Raw genomic sequence first — 7,282 nt, forward strand, 5'->3', positions numbered from 1 at the left:
CACAATGCCCTGAAACGCATTTAAGTGATCTGTAACAGGAGTGCAATCTTTGTACTGTAACTTGATCAATTGCTTAATCAAGAACAGTTTATTGTTCCCAGTCTTCCGAGCATACAACTGTTCAAACTTGTTCCACAAAGTACGAGCATGTGTCTCCCCAATAATATGATTCAGCACATTATCCTCTACCCATTGCCGAATATATCCACAAACCTGTCTATGCAAAATAGTCCATTCTGCATCAGTTTTATTCTCAGGTTTATCAGTAGCAAAAACAGGTAAGTAATAATCTTTCACATATAGGAGATCTTCCATTTTTGCCTTCCAAACATGATAATTAGAACCATTCAAATTAATCATCCTACTTGTATTAGTTTCCATCGTTCAAACAGTTCAATTCACAAATAAGCAACCAAGGCTCTGATACCACTTTGATGGAAATGCACCACAACGATAAACTACAAATTGCAGAATTTATCCTTCGTTTGGCAATACTTTCCCAAACTGTTTAAACCTGTGAGGAAGATAAAAAATAGGTATGCACAAATGCAATCAACACAGCCCCTAAAATAGTGAGTAACACACCAAGCAAGCACACACAAACAACACATAATTTTAGCGTGGAAAACCCCTCAATGGGTAAAAACCACGGGACACCTAGTGCCGCTTAAAATCCACTATCACCAACAAGAGAGTAATACAAAAGTCTTCTCTAGACAATACTAGAGGCATACAAATTCATAATACCCTTGGAAACATGCACATAAAGGATATAGAAACAATCAAAGAACAAGAAAGGAAGAATATCACCAAAAACAACTGCTACTGTTCCGGCAACGAAACCCTGACCTCCAGACCTTAGAATCCGATCTCCACCGTCCAGAATGTTGGCCCAGAAGTTGTGAAGCTGCTTTTCAAAAATTAGGACGATCCAACGGTGCAAACTCCGGCAATTATCAAAACACTAAGGCTGAAACTTGAAGTTTTTCTCTCTTTTCTTTCTTGATTTTCTCTCTTTTTCTTTTGCTCTTATTTCTTGCAAAAGAAGATTTCTCCCCTTTTATATTACTCCCAAATAAGTGAATCAAGTGGGGCCCAAATGGACCTATTTGCTAGGCTTTTCCTTATTGACCAAGGAAAACAAAAACCCAACACCAAGGACTTTAGTCAACACTCAGTAACAAAGAATTGTTGGAATTAAACTAATTCCATTAATTAAATGGAAATGATATTTGGGCTAATAAATTCACACCAAATTCAAATGTGAATTAAGTGCGAAATTAATCCAAATAAAATTCACATGAAATTCAAATGTGAATTAAAGTGAAATTAATCCAAATGAAATTCACATAAAATTCAAATGTGAATTAAAGTGAAATTAATCCAAATGAAATTCACATGAAATTCAAATGTGAATTAAAGTGAAATTAATCCAAATAAAATTCACATGAAATTCAAATGTGAATTAAGGTGAAATTTCATTCAAATGAAATTCACATCAAACTCATTGTGAATTAAATTTGTTAATTGTTACAATTAACATAAATGTCTTGAATGAGGCAATTAATAAATGATGTTAATTGTCATTGTAACTACAAAATATTTATTGTAGGATGTAACTTGCAAAGATGATGAAAAGGCAAGCAACGATAACCGTTGGATGAATGGATGATGGATTAGTGACCGTTGGATTAAAGAATTGATTATGAGTTTAATTTTCAACTATAAATATCCCTTCACATTGTATTCCTCTCTACACATTATCTTTATCACTTCTCTCTCTAGAATTCTAAAGTCTTTCCTTGTTCTTGTGAGTGTTCTTGTGAGTGTTCTTGTGAGTGTTCTTGTGAATGTTTTTCGAGTTTTTTGACTCGACCATTTTTGTGCAAAACCCGGTGATTGTGATTCAGGTACTTTTGTCTAGTTCGCTGTTGTAGTGGTTTTTCTGTGCTAAATCATTGCAGGTTCCGTTGTACCCTAGGAAGCAGCCACCGACGAAACTCTCCAGCACAAACGGGAGACGGTGAAACTGTTTTAAGGAAACTGTGATTCCACGTGCCTCGGAGCAAACGAGAAGATTTTTCTTCATTTCTTAAATAATTTGTTGTATTGTTTTATTATCATTGTATTATTTTCATATATCATTTACATGTAATTTTTATGAGATAAGATAACCAACAAGAATCACATCATCTCGTCTCCGGTTGTTCATCATGCCGGCGACATCCTCCACGGCGGCGTACGCCATTACCATCCTCCACTGTCTTCTTCTACTCTCTCCATCAGCAACGGCAGAGATAAAGAATCTCAAGTTCACCGCCGACGCCCACCCAACAATTTACTTCGAGAATTTCGGATTTACCCACTCCGGCCAAGTCAATATTGCCGTCTCTATCATCGCATCATCATCGCGACATCCCTCCCAACTCGGATTCTTCCTCATACCAAAAGATTCACTTAATCTTCTTATTTTAGAGATCCACCAAAACCCTTTTAATTGCATCCTTCAATCCAACCTCATCCATCTCCTCTTCACTTTCCACAATCTTTCTTATCCCCTTCATTCCAACATCTCGTATCCAATCACTTCTCCAAATGAGTACTATCTCTACTTCGCCAATTGTGACAACGACAGTCAAGTCACCATGGAAGTACGCATAGACATCTACAACATCCATATTGATTCCTCCGGCGCCGCCGTTAAGAATTACCTTTCTTCTGAACTCACCTATCTTCCGACAATTCTGTCTCTGTTCTCACTAATCTATTTCATGTTCCTCGTATTCTGGATCTGTTTTATCTTCTTAACCAACAACCAATCATCAGTTCACAATATCCACCACCTGATGTCGCTGCTGTTACTAATCAAAACTCTGAATACGATATCCGCCGCAGCAGACAACCACAACTTGAAGATCACCGGGACACCCAATGGTTGGCACATCGTCTTCTACGTTTTTCAGTTTATCAAGAATGTTTTGTTCTATCCCATAACTGTCCAGCTTGCAACTGGTAATTGCTTCCATTTGATGACCGTGATCCCGCTACAGGTACTAGTCAACGTTGCTTTTGTTGTGATCGGTGAAAGTTGGCCGATAATCAAGAATTGGCTAACATGGCATCGATGTTTTGCCATTGTAGACGGGATATGTTCTTATGCAATTGTTTTGCCTTTAATATGGTCGATTAGGTCATTGAGGAGGGTGGCTTCAAAGACAGATCTTCGGAAGGCTGCTAATAAGTTGTCAAAACTGACCTATTTCAGCATGTTCTACCTTGGATATCTTTGTTTGACCAGAATTGGTGTTTTTGTTTTGAGGGCCTATAAATACGAATGGGTGAACTATTATGCTGCTAAGGATAAAGAAAGCAAAACTATAGAGCCTTTTGATACCCTAGCTTTCTATATCATAATGTTCTGTATCACAGTGTTCTATATCTTCAAATCCGATGGATCAACATCTCAGCAATTGAATCAACAATCACACATAAAAGTTGTTGTGACAACTCCGACCAATCAATGATTATTTGTGTTTTTATCTTTCTAAAACACATCTATTGACTTTATGTAGTACATCTACTATAGACTAGTTATATATAAATTATTAGGGCATTTGTAGCAGAATCCTTAAAATGTGTTTTATCTCTATTATAAAGATAAATAACATAAAAGTTGTAAAAAAAATGCTTTATCAAATTCCTTATCCTTGTAATTTTTTAGGGATGATGAATAGTGAATCCTTATATTCAGGGATTACTGTAGCATCCCTAAATAATAAAATAATATATTTTCTCTTTCATGGCTAACAATAAATATTTAAATATATATGAATAAGTAATTAAGTGGTTGAGGTGGTTGAAAAGTTGGTTGTTTTAATGAATATTTAAATGATATATGGATAAAGATAAGGAAGTTCATGTAGAATAATTTATATTTTAATTCTCTAAAATATGGATATTATTATTTTATATTATTTTTAGGGATACAAAATAGGGAAGCTGGTACAAATGCCCTTAGTTGTATGCAATATAATGTGTTGGGTAGACTCAAATATTAATTTGAGCTTTTTTAATAGGCCTATTAATTCTACTATGTACTACAAGTTATATATAAATTATAAGTTGTATGCAATATAATGTGTGTTATGTAGACTTGAATATTTGAGCTTTTTTAATGGCCAATTAATTCCATATCTAATAGTATATATTTTAATATGTTATAGAATAGAGCTTATTTAAAAGTGCAATTGTACACTTTAAAATGTTAAAGTCTTTGTCTTAAGAGTATAATTTACGTCAAGGTTACAGGAACACCCATGGATGGGACATCCTGTTCTACATTTTCCAGTTTATTAGGGTTGTATTGCTTTTTACAGTAATTGTCTTGATTGGAACTGGTTGGTCATTCTTAAAGCCATTCTTACAAGAAAGAGAGAAGAAGGTGTTGATGATTGTGATCCCTTTACAGGTATTAGCTAACCTTGCTTCAGTTGTGATTGGTGAAACTGGACCTTTCATTAAGGATTGGGTAACATGGAATCAGATCTTCTTGTTGGTTGATATCATATGCTGTTGTGCAATTATATTCCCAATTGTATGATCGATTAGGTCATTGAGGGAGACATCAAAGACAGATGGGAAGGTTGCTAGAAACTTGGCAAAACTTACCCTGTTCAGGCAATTCTATATAATAGTAATTGGATATCTTTATTTTACTAGAATTGTTGTGTTTGCTTTGAGGACGATTGCAGCTTATAAATACCAATGGGTGAGCAGTGCGGCTGAGGAAATCGCGAGTTTAGCTTTCTATACTATTATGTTCAACATGTTCAGTCCGGTTGATAAGAATGAGTATTTTGTTCTTGATGAAGAGGAAGAACAAGAAGCAGAGATGACTCTATGGGATGAAGAATTTTATTGTTACTTACTTAATAGTCTTATTTTTTCTATATTTATTTTTGTGATGCGAAAAGTCATCTTTTGCATGAAAAGTATGGCCCATAGAATTAGATTTCTTATCAAAGAGATTTGAGAAAAGCATTATAAGTCGACTTAACAAAATTATCTCCTTCAGAACTGTAATCAGGTTGCTTGTTTTTTCTGTGTTTGTTTTTGTGAGGCTGGATGATCATCCACTGCAGGAAAAATATAGTCAACTTCATTTAAGCCTCTTCTTTGAGCATATGCCTTAATATTATTCTTAAGTGACTACGTAATGTTATTCAGATCCATATAAATGTATAAGATATTGAACTCTACATAGGAATTAGAAGCGCTATTAGTCAATGAATTACCAGGTTCTATGAAATATTCAGGGGATTGCAGGAAGAATTAGAAGAGTTTTTCTTATCACAACAATTATTCTTTGGGTGAACATTACCACTCATGACATAAATACGTTTTCGCATAAGAAAAAGAGCGGCATTCTTGTGTGAACCAGTTAGGAACAAAGTGGGGGCAAACATATATTTTATTTTGCATAACTTTCTTAGTAGTGTTTTCATAAGCGAATAATTTCTCTTTTGATAATTAAATGAAATCATACTAAATAGAATCTCTGAGATTTTGAAAGATGGGCATCCAATTTTGGTGCCATCATCATCTGAGGTCCCTTATGTGAAATCATGAGGCACACTTCTGGATGTGTCACTAGTTTCTCCGATTGTGGAACCTTCTTTGGAGGAAACTCAACCAGTGAAGATAATGCCTGTTACTCACAAGGTGTCATCTATACCTAGTATGTGGGTTCGTTTACATGGTTTACCTCATGATATGTGGAGTTTTATGATGTTAAGAAGGGGGAGAAATATTCTAGTAGGGTTTATGTATATGGACTCAAATACTAGACATCGGAGAAAGAATGATTGAGCGTGTATTCGGGTTAAACATGTTAAGCCCGAGGTTAAATTACCGTATCTGATTGTCATGGATAACGGAAAAATGACTGTGGAAGTAGTTGTTTGGCTAGAAAAATCTGCGATATTATTTCTGTCAAGTGGTATTGGAGTTCGGGTTTCTAATATGGAGGTTTGTTCGAGAGATTCGAGTGTTCCGTCGTTTGAGGTTGAAGATCCTGAGTTGATCACAATCCCGTATTTTAAGGAATTGGTTGATCTTGCTCATGTTGAATGGCTTGTGGTGGAAGTATAAAATAAGTTTGTTGGCCCCTTTAATGGTACATCGATGTTGGCGGAATCTCTTGGGAGTTTGTCTTCGACTTTGATCCAAATTGCTCATCATGAAGTAGTAGAGTGTCTAGACGAGAGTTTCTTTGATACACCGGCTCCAATTATGATTGATCAACAGTCAACAGTCTTTGTTTGTTGATCAATCCTTTTTGCCGTCTAAATCAATTGAGATCACTACCCCAGTGGGGATGACTCTAATTTTTTCGTCTCCGATTATGGTGGTAGTTATTAAGGATTCTATTTCAGTTTTAGAGACATCACCTTCAACTTTTTTATCTAAACGTGATCTTATGGTTAAATCAGATGGATTTCCACCACATCTTGAGTTTCAGCTGATAGTGTTTAATAAACGTGGGACGACGTTCCCACATCCTATATCTGAGTTGGCTGCCAATGTGGACACATTGAATTTGTTCAAGGATGAATTTTTGTCTCATATGACCAATGTTTCTTTTGACACCCCTATCATAATTTTATATCCTGAGCCACATGTGTACACACATGTTGTTTCAGAAGAATAGTATGTTGCCTTAATAGAGTATGATGTTGATGAGGTCTGTGAGGGTTTCTCAACCCATAATATGTCTTTAAATGAAAAAAAATTCTCCTATCCATGAGGCAGTTCTTAAGTCCAAAACGAAGGTTTGATCGGAAGTTCATGAAATTCCCCCAACGTTCGTATAACTATCAGCGCAAAGAAATGAGAAATCTTGCACTCTCTATCGGTTATTTAAAGACTGAGAAACGAGTTTCGAAACCGAGTAAGGTGTATTATAATCAGTTTATCTAATGATTGGAAAGATTATTGCGTGGAACGTTTGTGGGATCAATGATACTAATAAGCGTATGATACTTAAGTCTCTATTAAGTACTCTCGGTTGTGGTATTTATTGTTTTAGCGAGACAAATATGCAGCGTATGGATCAATGGGTTGTTAGGGATATTAATTATTGACGACTTTGTGGTTGGGAAGCTCTTGATTCTGTGGGTGCCACATGTGGATTTTAGTGGCATGGAATGATGACATGTTCGAAAAAATAGATGTTAGTATTAGAAGATTTTATGTGAGCGTTCTGTTGAAAAATTGTGGGAAT

General features: G+C 35.5%; 1 pseudogene; it reads left to right on the plus strand.

Annotated features, from left to right (window-relative positions):
• Positions 1 to 2,185: 2,185 nt before the first annotated feature.
• On the plus strand, positions 2,186 to 5,868 carry LOC124930012 (annotated as a pseudogene).
• The last annotated feature ends 1,414 nt before the right edge of the window (positions 5,869 to 7,282 follow it).

Source organism: Impatiens glandulifera, chromosome 3 (assembly GCF_907164915.1).
Source record: "Impatiens glandulifera chromosome 3, dImpGla2.1, whole genome shotgun sequence".
NCBI classification, from domain to species: Eukaryota; Viridiplantae; Streptophyta; class Magnoliopsida; order Ericales; family Balsaminaceae; genus Impatiens; species Impatiens glandulifera.